The sequence below is a fragment of the Phyllostomus hastatus genome, unplaced genomic scaffold, assembly GCF_019186645.2.
Source record: "Phyllostomus hastatus isolate PE091 unplaced genomic scaffold, TTU_PhHast_1.1 phas_contig_210, whole genome shotgun sequence".
NCBI classification, from domain to species: domain Eukaryota; kingdom Metazoa; phylum Chordata; class Mammalia; order Chiroptera; family Phyllostomidae; genus Phyllostomus; species Phyllostomus hastatus.
In genome coordinates this window covers 14174424-14188889 of record NW_025333737.1, presented here as the reverse complement: position 1 = coordinate 14188889, position 14466 = coordinate 14174424, and the positions used below count along the sequence as shown (strand labels likewise).

At 45.5% G+C, this 14466-nt stretch overlaps 1 protein-coding gene across 1 annotated transcript in view; it reads right to left on the bottom strand.

Moving 5' to 3' along the window:
* ERN1 (endoplasmic reticulum to nucleus signaling 1) overlaps positions 1-14466 on the bottom strand; it is a 76234-nt gene that overhangs the window by 51099 nt on the left and 10669 nt on the right. The gene's annotated exons all lie outside the window — the stretch shown is intronic.

Below are 14466 nucleotides of genomic sequence, written 5' to 3'. Positions count from 1 at the left end.
AATACAATTTAAATCAAAATGTATTTTTGTGTTCAATATATTTTTCAAAAATTCTGTAAGAAAATAGCCAAAGGTAGTATAATTCACTTGCTTATCCATTGCTGGTGGCAATGAAAACTTAAGTTAGTGTAGTCTTTCTGGAAAAAACAAAAATGCTCATATTTTTGGTTCTGTAATTCCACTTCTATATCCTAAAGAAATTATTCCAGATATTGAAAAAGTTTTGTGTACAATGACACTCATTACATCCCATTTATTAAAAAAAAAAACACAACTAGAAAGACCCGAATTTCCAATAATATCTAAATGGCTGAAATAAATTATAACACATACACTCAATGAAAATTATGTAATCATTAAAACAGCATGTGGAAAAATCTACAACAATATAGAAAAATGCTTACACATGCTATCACATTAAAAATACAGAATCCAAAATTTAATGTACACTAGTTATAATCATACTGGACAAATTTTTTAACTTTTGGTCTGCCTGTCCAGCTTTGCAGGCACTAACTGTGCCCCCCTCCACACAGAGTCCGTGGGAGCAGCCATGTGTGCGCACGCATGTGCGAGCACAAGTGCACGTATGTGCACTGCACACATGAGCAGGTGATGGCTGTAAGGTTTCCCAGGAACACGCTTTTGAGGTGTGCATCCACTCAGCAGCGCCACTTTGTAATGAGATCGTCTCTTCCTTTGTCACTACACTGTCCCGTAAGTTAACCAGCTCCTGTGTGTTGAATTAAAAACTGGCCAACTTGCTAATAGGGTGACAGTCTGAACTTTGGCAGAAATACTATTGTAAAAATACGGCTGGCTTTTGGCACTCCGTCTAAATGATTGAGGGGTTACTTGTGCATGGGAGTCTGACTCCAAAATACCTGGTCCTTGTTGGTAAGGGCCAGGATGATGCCCAGTGAATCCCTTAAAAGGGAAAGCCCGGGGCCTCTCTCCAGGGCAGTCTGAGGTGGCAGGACAAACAGTCAGGTCCCTATGTTCCTTTTCTACAGCAGAAACCAACTGGCAGAGGGGGCCACTCGGCTGCCAGAACCTGGCTCATCCCATCTCCTCGTGTGCCTGGCCTGCAGGCGGAGAAGATCCCCCCTTTCCTTTGTCCAGAGCCAGGGCCCACTCGCCTGGAGTGGGAGAGACAATAGCAAGCTTTGTCGCTGCCTGCTGAGTGTATTCTCTGGGTAAAGCCTTAACCCTGAGGAGGAAGAATCTGCTTTTAATTCTGCCTTTGGACCTAGGAAATCAGTTTTAGACCGGCTGGGGAAACAGAGGCCTCAGCGCAGGTGCCTGCCCTGCCAGGGAGCCCAGAGATTGTGTATACCAACCGTCAGGGGTAGTTAAAATTGTTTCAGGCCACAGGGTATAAATGGTGACAAGCCTCACCTGGACCTGCTCACACCTGAACCAGAGGTGTGAGCGCTGCCTGCAGCATCTGGCCTGGAGAACACTGGCCCTATGACAAGACCAGGGAGGTTGCGGCTGACCTAGACTTAGGGCGGTCTCCCCTTGAGATGGGGATGAGTTTGCAGCTTGATGGGGCATGGTGGGATTATATGAGGAAGCGGCAGTTTGGGGACGGAATAAATGAAAAGGGAGGTCAGGACGCATGGCATACCTGGGGGCCGAGAGATAGAAATCCCCGCCGAGCCCCACTCCACCTATCGAATCGCTACCCCAGCAACTGCCATTTTGTACAGTAAGTCTCGGGATCACACAAGAATTGGGATAAACTCTCTGGATGGATGAAGTGGTAAGAAATTGAACTTGGGAGATTTCTGTGAATATGTTTTCCTCCATGTGGCAAACAACTGGGCAACAGAGAGAGACAAAGGCACAAACAGAGAAAGAAGCCTGAGAAGAAACACAGCTGAGAGATTGGGAGATCGTGGCCCGGCTTCCACTGGTCCTCATGCGTTGCCAAGGTCCTGTCCTTGGGCTCAGAGATACCCAGTCTTCACAATCAATTCCCCTCTTTGCTCAGGTTTGTTGGAACGAGGTTTCTGTCACTCACAGACTGTGCAGTCCACACACACACACACACACACACAGTGCAAATGTAAATGTATACATATAGGAAAAAAGATGAAAAAATATTGTAAGATGATAGCACTAGCTTTCTTCTCTATTTTCTAAACTTTCTATGATAGGATCATATAATCTGCAATGAGTTTTTCATAAGATAGAAAGGGGATGGACAAGTTAACAGGCGGGAGAGAAGCTGGCATTTAAAGGAGCTTCAGTGAGCTCCCAAGTCCCAGGGGAAGCGCTTTCCAGTCTCAGGATGGTAGGCACCTCGACCACCGGGGATCATTAGTACCCACCCAACAAGGAACCAAAGTTTAGAAACACAGAGGTCTCCTGGTAAGACAGTGTGCTTCCCAGAGTGGAAGAGTTCTGCTGTTGTCATTAAAGCCTACAGTACAATGATAATAAACTAAATGCTGAGTACATCTAGCACAGTATTAACATTAAAAAGAGCTGATAGTTAGTAAAATGTATCAGTGTTGCTTCACCTCTGGTGTGGAAATGAAAGCCAGCTGCCTCTCTGAGCAGCCTGGAAACCACAGGAAGAGCAATTGTCTATGGTTGGTTGGCGAACTGAAATAAAACACTAATCACCTAACACAGTTTTTTAAATATCTCAAAAATACCACGTTGGGCTAGACACTGGATTCAGCAGCTGAGAGCACTTGACAGTAAATCACAACGTCCGCAATGACGTCAGAAACCCTATCACAACCGACAGATTTTTCCCTTCTTTGAAGGCTCTCAGCCATTTCAACTTAGAATGGCCAGGGAGCCACAGTGAACAGTTTCATTCTCTCAGGAGGCAAATTAATATTGCAAAATTTCTGGCTCTTTACCCCTGGCATTTTTTAAAGCATGCAAATGCCTGCCTTCAAAGACAGTTGCTAAAACTAACACGAATTAAGTTTCGATATGCCTTTTGCAGTACTGAGCACAGCTCTCGGCTGGGAGCTACGTGCACCTAAACATCGAAAAACATGCTTCACGGCGATGAACTTGCACATTCCCTTCACTCAGCCGCCTCCGTCGTCAGCGCTCCCTTTTCTCTGCAACAGACGGAATGGCAATAGGACCCACAGTTTATGCACACTAGTTTCCAGGGAGCCTGAAAATGGAAAGAAAATGCTGCATCTGCAGATGTACTGCAAACTGACTACCTGGAATCTGATTCATTTTTCGGACTAGTGGGTAAATATTCCTGGCTTCGATGGTGACTTCCAAGAAGCAGTCACAGTTAATACTGTAGAGGGTGAGAATGGCAGTGGCGGGTAATCTGTTCTAGCCTGAAACTAGACACCCATTAGCTAATTGGTTTTCGTGGAAGTCTGACATTTGTCATCTCACACAAAGTGACCCCGAGATAATTCTGGAAACGCCCAGCCTGAGGACCATGAAGTCGGCCATTCAAGAGCAGATGATGCCGGGGAGGTGGCTGCCGGTCAAACCAGCTTATTGCCCGTGGGCTGACGGAGTGGCAAAGCAGTCCTTCCTGCAGGCCTGCTCGGCCAGGACTTCAGCGAGAGTCTCCCTCCCGTGAAAACAAATGCCGCTCCGGGCTGCACCCCTGTGTTTCATGTTCTGATTGTAAAGCAGGGTTTCACCAAGACCAGCCACTACACCAGTTCATAAAATGCACCACTCACTTTGCCTTCGCTGCGAAGACCTGGAAACAACGCCCAACTGGTTTACACAGATGATTAAAAGGTGGGCTGCCGACAGTTTCATTCTCTAACACCCTAAACTCAGCTAATTGTTAGTTGCTCTTGCATTAGCTAACTCAAACCCTTATATTTTAGGTAAGAAAAAAATCTTTTCTAAAACCAATTCCGAAATGGCTTTGTTTAGAAAGTCTTCAGTAAAGAGAATGATGGACACAAGGAACAGGGTGTGTTTAAGCAGCACCAAAACAAATGAAACAAAAACCCACCCACTTCTAGCCAGCACTGGGGGCGGGCCAGCCCAGCAGGTGGCTCACCAGTGACAGGAGGAAACCGGCAGCAAAGCCCCAGGGCTTGGTTTCACTGTCGCAGGTGACTGAAGCTGACTGCTCTTTTCTGAGCACCTTCTGCCCCTCGAGGAAGAGCAGCGGGGAGGCACACCGCCAGCCAGCTCCTCTAAGATCCAGGACACACAGAAGGCCAGCGCTCCTCATCAGAGTTCTCAGACATGCTGCATTTTCCAAAGAAATGCTAAGTCTTAATTTTCAGACTCATATTTCAACAAACAGTTCACAGGATAATTGAACACCTAATAACAAGGGTCAGAAGTAAAGTTAATAAAAATAGCACAGCCCTGGTGGGTGTGGCTTGGTTGGAGTGTCATACTATAACTGAAAGGTTGTGGGTTCAACTCCCAATCAGGGCCTGTGCCTAGGTTGCAGGTTTGATCCCCGGTCTGGGTGCATGTGATGCCCCCAGTCCAGGTGTATAAGGTAGGCAACCAATTGATGTTTTTCTCTCTTATTGATGTTTCTCTTTCTCCCTTCCTCTTTCTCTTCCCCTGTCTCTAAAAGCAATGAAAAAAAATATCCGCAGCTGAAGATTTAAAAAAAAAGAAAAGAGCACAGAACTTTCATCTGGAAGTCAGTGGGAAGAAGTGGGGCCATGCACACGTGTGTCTCCTACCCAGCTTTCCAGAGGGATCTGTACCTGGTGAGTGCTGCAGTATCAGTTCTCTTTACAAAACTGGTGCACGCTCCCCTGACACAGGCACGCACACACACAGAGGAGCCACCCCGGGGAACGGGACGCCGCACACTTCTCAGGTGGCGTGCAGATCGATCAGGTCAAACCCAACCAGACGGCCCTGAAAGTTACATTTGTATGGCAGCACTGCAGGGCTAGTTTAGCAGAATAAGTAGAAACAGTAAAAGTAGTTAAAATAAAAATCTTTTCTGTGACTCTTCTCCCTGTCCTATCTCCATTCCAACAGACCACAGTCTCTAAAATAACATTAGGATACAATAATCTGGCTGATAAAGTGTTGTTTGTTTTTTCATTTTAGGGATACTGCACCAATTTCCAGGGCTTGTTTTTTTTTTAAATAATATTTCCTCTGTGTTCATTGGATTATTGTTATATTGCACAATCCTAACTTTAGTTTTATTTGTTTAAGGTTAAGAAAACATTTCTCCAAACTAAAGCAGAACTCCATCAAGGATACTGGCACGTTTCCACAGAGTGTCTGTCATTGCACAACGCAGTGCGCACCTAAATTCCTGGAACCCACAACCTGCCACCAACACCCAGCGTGCCTCCTGCCGGCGCAGCGGCTCCTCGCAGGGGCCCAAACCCACCGGACAGCTGGCCACAGAGGTAAAGGGACTCCAGGTTCATTTTGGTTAATACATACTACACGGTATGGTGCTCCAGGTAAGACCTAAAACAGGTAGGCAAGTGAGGGAAGGATTACATAAGAACAATTTCCAAGAAATTATGTTTTTACTGCTTAGAACACAAGAAATCTTAAGAGGAATTAAAGCTGCATGTCACCAAATGCGCAATAATGGATTTCGAACGGATTAGAGTGTGCTAAGGAAGCAGAGCTTATAATTATTAACTTCGCAGTAATGCTCGGAAGTGAGAAGGGCATTGTTCGACTGGCTCTAATTAGTGAAAGCCACAGGACGGATGAGCTGACTTTAAGTCATGGAAATAAAACATTTTCTGGTGTGCCATACTGGGCTCTAGGGCTGCTCACACTCACTCACACACACACACACACACACACACACGCCTACTTGTGCAGTAGTATGTCAATTCAGCAGGCACTACCTCAAAATAGCATTTGTAATAGAGTCCTTGGCAGGCATTAAATGATGTTCAGAGAAAGGAAATGTGTGTCTACACTTCTTCTATTTGCAGCAATAGTATCTACTTCAGATTATAAACTCCAACAAAGCCTGGCTATTTGCGAATCTGGCTGCTTTACAAAAGTACCCAGCAGAGTACTGTCATTCTAATGCCATCTGATCACATGGCAGAAGACTGTGCCCAGCAATGGCCCAAAAGCCATCTAGAAGTCACCAAAGCAGCTAAGACTAAAATCCGTGCCCAGTGCTGACTTCAGTGATCGGAAATCAGTAATCTGGCATCTTAGTGCCAGCACATACCCATTACGTAACAATCTCTTGTTGGAAAATAGAGCCCACATGAGTACAAGCCTCATACTGATCAGAAGAGTGGGCTAAACAAATAGCTCCCAAAGGCCTACTTTTGATGGTTTCTTACGCAGAGGCCTGATTAGACAGATACAAAAAATATTTTTATTCTAATCAAACCCTGCTCCCCAATCCTGAACTCATTTACACACCCGATTCAATAGTAAAGTCCCCTCCTCCAGTTATGAAGATGTCTCTACAGCCATCTGTACATACACAGTGACACAGAAAACTCCTTCTGTCTAGTGTCCTGTCTATAGCACTGGGATAAAGATTAAAGAGCTTCCCAGACAAGAAGAAGCTAAAGGAGTTTATCACCAGCAAGCCAGTATTACTTGAAATTTTAAAGGGTCTTCTTTAAGAATAAGATAAAAAATATGAATAAAATGGCAATAAATATATATCTATTAACAATTGAATCTAAAAAACAAAATAAACAAACAAGCAGAACAAAGACTGACTCATAGATACAGAGAATATTTTGACAGTTGCCAGATGGGCCAGCGAGGCAGTGGAGTGGGGGTGTTTGGGGAGATGGGCGAGAGAGGTGAAGAGATTAAAAAGTACAAATTGGTTGCTATAGAATAGCTATGGGGACGTAAAGTACAGCATAGGGAATATAGGCAACAATATTCCACTAACTATGTCTGGTGTCAGATGGTACAAGACCTATCAAGATGATCACTTAGTAAGTTATATAATGTCTAATCACCGGGATGCACACCTGGAGCTAATATAATGTTGTATGTCAACTGTAATTGAGAAACTAAATGATTAGAAAAATTATAAAGCTGCCCTGGCCGGTGGCTCAGTTGGCTGGAGCATCGTCCCAATGTGCCAGGGTTGCAGGTTCGACTCTTGTGGGCACATGAAAGAGGTGACCAGTGGGTGCGTGCACAGGCAGAATGATGGGAGTCAATGTTTTTCTGTCTCACAGCTCAATTTTTAAAAAACGTTTAAAAATACAAATAATTTTAAAAGCCTGAGAAAAGGAAGCTGAAAAAAAGAATTAAACATTAGTGATATTAAGAGACTTTTGTTCAATTGTGCCTATGTTTTAACAATTTCGGTCTACCCCAGAACTATTCCAAATTCTGTTCTACTTCATTTACTTAAGTGTAAGCCAGCAATGATCTATCAACCAAATACTAGTTCCTTCTAACCAGCCTATGGGCTGTTATGTTTTCAGGACATTAAGTCAATAAAGGTAACCATGATGTTTGCTCTGGATAGGGGTCAGGTGTCTGGACGGGATGCAGTGAAGGGCCAGGCCCAACTGAAGAGCTCTGTGTGGTTTCCAAAGGAAGCAACTGAGAGAATTAAACTAGTATTTGTGGCAATTCTTGTATGTGGTGTAATTAACCACCACCTAAGACAGTTACAATTCTTTGGTTTAGGCTACTCCTTCAATGGGTCTGATAAAAGGCTCCTCGTAAGTCCACTTTATCCCTGAGCACACAAAGGTATGCTAACTCCACGACAGGTGAATATATTGCCCCCGCTGGTTTGGGGGCCCCAGGCTGTGTCTAAGTCCAAGTAGCTGGCTGTTCTGTTTGTCTTCACGGTCCCTCTGCCATCGACTTAAATTGACACCATGGGAGGGGAAATACGTTTGGGCACGAAAGGTGCCCTGTGGTCAAGGAAACAAGACCTGTGCTTAGGGTGGTACCAAGTCCCTAAGCATCTCACAGAACTCAAGCTTTCACAATCGTTCAGTGGTTGAGACTTAGGGTGCGAGTATCACCACAATTACACTGTCTTCACTACCAGGCAACAGCAGAAATTCAGATCTTGTAAAAACTGGGAAAACTATTAGGCTCCTTTATCTTAATGGGACAGCAGCACCGTCAACAAACTAAACTAATACAGGTCTGACTTAGACCAAAAATTCCTAAGGGGACTACCAGCCTTATAAGAAGACAGATTTGATCCATTTGAGCACACATATCCATCTGCAGTTAAACCCAGTATTAAGAAGTCTTCATACAAAAATCCTAAGAAAAAAAAACCTCGATCAGGTACCAAATTTTTCAGTTCTAATAATAGCAACTAATCAGAAACTGCCAATTTTGTTCTTTACCCTAAGTTAAGGATTTCTTTTGTGGGGAGAGCAATAGAAGGGGTCAAGTAAAAAGTGGATAAATGTACTAGTTAAATAGAAACTATCTATAAACAACTGTATTTATGACATAATTGCCATCTACACTTGCCAGATGTTGCCAAGCTTCATAAGAGAAGGCGAATTCTGCAGTATGTCTCTCGTTGAGACACCTAGCCAGACGGACTTCCCTTAGCCAGAATCCCCATTGTTTGAAGTCCATTTGAGGATTATCTACTTGCCCATGGGCCCAGTCCACCATATTGCCTTCCCGTCGCCAATTAGCTGGATGATCATTAAGTCCATATGGCTCCATACACTACAGATCAAACAGCAGGGCTGTTTACAACTTCTGGGATATGTAATTTTAGAGATGAAAAGGGCTGCAGAGATCACCTTGCTTCACAGGAGAAGTCGTCAACCCCTCACTTCACAGGAGAAGTCATCAAGGCCCAGAGGGGTGAAATGACTTCCCCAAGATGCCACAGACAGTTAACTGTAGAAAAAGGACTGGAGCCAAGGTCTCCGCCTTTCTGTCTGGTCCTTTGCCCACTCCACCACACTGTAATTTTGATACTTTAAATCATGGTTTCCTGAGAACCATAAGCTTAAATTACTTCATGCCTGGAGCTCCCCTCCAAATCCTGCTGGTGCGCATGGAGAACAGACTCTGCCCTGAGACAGGGGAGGGGAGAATCTTTCAGATGAGGTCAAAATGTAAACTGTAGATGCTACACAGACACCCAATATACCAAAAGGCATTGAAAATTATACAGGGTGGGGCCTTTAAAAAAATATTCTGGGTAAAAATTCCTGGGATCACACTGTAGATCTAAGTGGGTGGGAATAACACCATAGAAAGTCAAAGATCACAGCCTTAGCCACCATAAAAAAAAAAAAAACTCCTGCAATATATATATATTCAGCCCAGTTCTAACGCTTTAAAAAAAAACTGCTGTTTGATGATGATGATGATGATGATGATGATGATGATGATGATATGGTACCCTCTGCCAATTCCTTTGATGAAGAAAGTCATTCTTTCGATGCCAACGCCAAGGAAACACACATCACTGATTGGCACAGGATGATTCCTTTGAACAGCAAGGACCACTTTATGACCAAACATACATGGATGAGCCTTACTTATGATGTCATGACTGCTTCACCCAGCAGGACAGATGCTCACAAACAAGGAAGGAAACTCGGATCAGAATACTGACTTTTTCAAGTGGAAAAAAATCTTATGCCACTGGACTGCCACTACTTCGGCACCAGTTCCTGTTTTCTTGGCTCCCCTGAGAGGCCGGTGCAAACATCTCTGTGCAGTTCTCACAGGTTCAGGCAGAGACAGGAAAGCATAGGAAACTTCTGGGAAGACCGTGCCGACCCGACCAAACCTCCAGCGTGACAACTGCGAGCTGAGAGCAAGAGCGAAGCAAGAAGACTGGCTGAGACTGAGCTCCTCTGCTTCCTCCAGCTTGTCCAGGGGGAGGCAGGAGACAGAAGCAGGAAGGAATTCCCAACAAGGAGATAGCGAGCCTTTGGATTCAAGGAAGAAGCCCTTTCAGACACCCAGGAGAACGGAACTCCCTCCTGAGAAGGGAGGAAAGGCTCTCCAGAGCAGAGGTAGGCAAGGGGACGTGCTTTCAGAGGACGCACGCTCTGCAGCCAACAGGCTCCACTTCCCAGGGATCACTCCTCCGGTCACCATCCTGGTAGGCTTCTGCCTGCGCTGGTGGTCATCCAGTCTTACTGCCGATTTCTCCAGGTCTGAAAAGTGGCTTCCATGGGCATCTGAATTGTGGGGCAAGGTGGCTAAACTTCCCAATCTGTTTTTTTCTTTGGAAAACAGCAACATCTCTTTAACTGCTAAGAAAGCAAAATAAATATTGAGATTTCCAAAGAGAAGAATTATGTAAGTATCAGGGAAGATCATTTTATTGAAGAAACAGGTAGGGGCCGAAGATAGCATCGGAAAGTAAACACACTCAAAAGCCTGACTATCCACTCGGACCCGAGCCTCACCGGCTCCTCACCTCCTGCCTTCCTGGGTGGACAGCAGTCATAGAACACCTGGTGCTGGCTATCTGGAACAATTAAGAAAAGGTTAAACTATGCTTGGTTTGTGGTGTTTAAGAAGGAAGAAGAACTTTAAAAAGGAAGAAGGGAGAAGAATATAACTGCCGAAAAGATTTTTTTACCAAATGGTACTACACTTCACATTCTGGGATTGTGTGTCATTACCTGAAATGCACTTATGTAGTAGCCCTCATTCTCGGATGCTGCTGAACAGTTAACATATGTTTGTTAAGCTTTAATGGAGTATCTGGGCAATATAATGCGGTCGTTAGGAGGGCAGACTCTGGAGATAGATCACCCTGGCCATCACCTTGGTTTTCTCAGCCGTGAAATGGGGATAATAATGCTTCAAAGGGTTGCTGGGAGATTTAAATGAGTTAATATACATAAAGCCCTTGGAACAGTGCCTCATATACAGAAAGTGCCAGGTATTATGACGACCAATCAAGAGCTGTGTAAGACACTAGGGTCTAGTCACAACAGAGATCTGATTCCTGCCTTTGGGAGCTGACAGTGTAATAAGGCACTGCAGGAGTCAAATAATCTGACAGAGAATGACAAATCGCAGTAAACGCTATAAAAGAGACGTACAGAGAACGTGAAAACACAACAGGAGAAGCCGATCTGGTCTTGCGTTGGGGCACACGGGATCACCGAGCCAAAGTTTTCCTGAAGGATTGGCATTTGGGTTAAGACCCAGAGGAATGTGGAAGAAAGGGAAGGGTTTCCTGGGCAGAGGGAACAGTCTGTGCAAAGACCCTGAGACTGAACAAAATTTACTGTGTTTGAGGACATGGCAGACCAGTGCCACTGGGGAGACAGAGCAGAGAGGGCAGTGGACAAGGTGGGCTGGGCAAGCAGGCAGAAGCAGGCAGAAGCCCGGAGCAGGCTCCGGGCAGGCCATGCTCATACAGAGCAGGCTACGAAACCAGAGTCTTCTCTACGTGCCTCATTTGTTACCGGAGCAGTTTACAGAAAGAGAAGGAAGGCATGCCTGTCCACACCAGTGCAAAGAAAACCTGGAGGAGACAAATGCTCCCCTGAGGTGAAGTCGGACACACAAGACACAATCCGTGTTGACACCCTGGGTGAGCCTTCTCTGGTGTTTTATTTCACACCAGCGTTACACTGACGCTGCTCAGCTGTAAACAAGCGTAACAGCAAACCTCCACAGTAAAGTGTGATGAGGTGTGGCCTACAAAACACCGCTAGGTCTCTTGCTTTGAGACCCCCTCCTCCTGAGGGGCTTCTCTGACCAGCCACCACGCAGGGATCAGAAAGCTCCCGCTGGAGGCCCCACGAGTGAAACATGCCCCCTCCTGTCTCTTCACTCACCGGCACCCGCAGTCAGGTCCAGGCTGGTTTTGCTACAGTGGGCAGAGATCGCAGGAGCTCTAACCCTACTGAACAGGGTAAGTCGCTGGATCACGGTCTCACGTTACTCAAGCAGGCTGACGAGGATATGAAGTTTTTATCAATCTCTCCCAGGCACTCCCTGTTTCACACCTCTTCCTGTTGGCTGACTCCTCCATGTCCAACTTACTTGCTAGTTCACTTATTTCAACCCCACCCCCAGGCCTGGACTCTCTCTTTTAAACTACAGATGCTCAGAAAGAAGGATCCTATCATGCATGTATACAGGTACCGGAGCCCCACAGCCTATACCACTCTGGCCTTCCAGGAGCTACACCCAGCAGAGAAATGGCACGACACAGGGGGGAAAGGTGGCAGGTTCCAGGGCCATGGCTCCTGAAGGCGGGCCTGGCAGCGTGCCCAGGCCCTGCCCAGAGCAGTTCCCTACAACTCGGAGCCCACAGCCCCTGCTTGGGCCTGCTTCTCACGCCTTGGCCTAAAACCCAGAGTTCCATCCCCACAAGCCTGGTGCGAGCTCAGCAGATGTGTTTGGGTTGAAGGAGTCTAAAAGAAGATGAGACCAGACCCAGGAATATGCGTTCTGGCTCAGGCTCCGGGCAGGCCGTTAACTTCCTCCTGGATTCAGTGGCTGATTCTATAAACCAAGAACACTGGCTTGGACGTGCCTTTTAGCTCAGAAGTGTGACGACCCATGATTTACCGGGCGCTTGTCTCTCCTCAGGCTTTGCTGTAGATTCTCCTCGCCCCAACCAACCAAACCCACCAAACCCACCAAACCCACCTGGGAACGTGAGCGAGTTTAGGGGTGCCTTTGAACGCGATCATCCCCGATCCTGGTCTTTCAACATCTCAGCGTCTCCACGTACCTCAAATTATTGCAACACTGGCAATTAGTAATAACCTGATTCACTTGGAGGTTCAGGGTGGGGAAAAGAAGTACCGTAGAAATCAACCAACGTTACGTGGGAGGAAGCAGGTGACTCGCAATGACAGAGGCCATAAGCTCTAAACCCAACCATCTCCCAACCTGAAAGGGAGATCTCGACTCTTCTCCAAACCACAAGTCAGATAAGTGGTTGAACTTTACCCAGGAACCAGGAGCCCCAGAGATTTCCAAGTACTGAACCATCAGATCAAGATGACTTAGGGTTGGTTTTAGAAGCAACTGTGGCTGGGTTCCCAGTTAGCTGAATAACAGAACTACAGATAAACTTGTTCTTAATCTCTGTGTGTAAAGGAAACTGTTTTTTTCTTTGCAAAACCAGACCATAGCAAGTGGGAAATGAACGCTAACAGAACTACAGGATAAGGCCACGATTATTCAGAGGTCAGAGATTCTCTGAAACTGGCTTTACACGGTTTATGCAGTATTTGAAGTTATCTTCTGGAGATCTTATAAATACTTCCACAACAGAAGAAATGATTTAATTTTGTTATACACACACACACATACACAGAAGGTCCTCGAATAATGTTGTTTTGTGGTAACAATGATGAGATGCCATAGGAACTCAACTCTTGTTTATATCAGTTGCCTATGGTAAACTTAACCATAGTGCCACTTAAAGCCACAGAACCTAGTGACGATGGCCTGTGAGGATTCACTGTATACGCCACATGTGGATTTGGGTGCAGAGCCATCACAAAAGTCAAGGAATTGCTGGCTCTGTTCCTGGGGGTTTCTGAGGTTTCCTTGACACAACTTAAAACTTTCTCTTATTATGTGGTCATTAAAAGTTGACAATAGTCACACTTATTATCTCATATTTGCTCAGGATTTTCAAACATAAAAGAGCTGTCAAAACCAGTCTTCGAGCCCTAACAGATGTGGCTCACTTGGGTGGGCATTGTCCACGAGGCAAAAGGTCACCGGTTCGATTCCCAGTCAGGGCACATGCCTGGGTTGTAGGCTCGGTTCCTGGTCAGGGCACATTTGAGATGCAACCCATCAATGTTTCTCTTACCCTCCCTCTCCTCCTCCCTCCCATCCCCTATTTCTAAAAATAAATAGATAAAATCTTTAAAAAAAGAATAATGCTAATACTTAAAAAAAAAAAAAGTCTTCAAGAAGACTAGAAGAGAAATAAACTGTAGTATGGACCTGCATATTAACCCCAACACGAAGTCACTCAGTGCCACTCGGAGGGCAGGGAGGCTCTCAGCTAGGGAGAGTACAGTGGTCCAGGGGAATCCCAGCTTTGGCTGGGCCCTACAGGCCCTACTTACTTTCTTTCCATAGAATCTTATCCCCTCACATTCTGTATGTATCTATCACGATATCCTGTCTGTCTCCTCCAAAGAGATTAAGTTCCACGTGGGAACGAGTCTTTGTTTTGTTCATTTACGTGTCCTAGGCACCTCAATCCGTGCTTGGCGTATAACATGTACTCAGTGAAACTGGTGAATGAATGAATGGACGGATGCCAGAAGGATCCCAGTCTTTAGGAGCAAGAAAGCTGGGAGGCCCAAAGCAAAGCAGTCCTCCCATCTTCAACCTCCAGGTCAGTATGAAGCTGTCTGCACTAGCCACCTAGCCTAAATGGCGTCCCGAATCTGGGAAGACATTTAGAAATAGGTCCACATAAGAGATTTACTAGTCCCATGGCTTTGTTTTACCAATGAGGAAACAGGCGAAATAACTGATTTGCCCAAAGTTTCCCAGCGAGCTAGTATCGAACCCCTCACCACTATATTTTTATGTTGGGTCCAA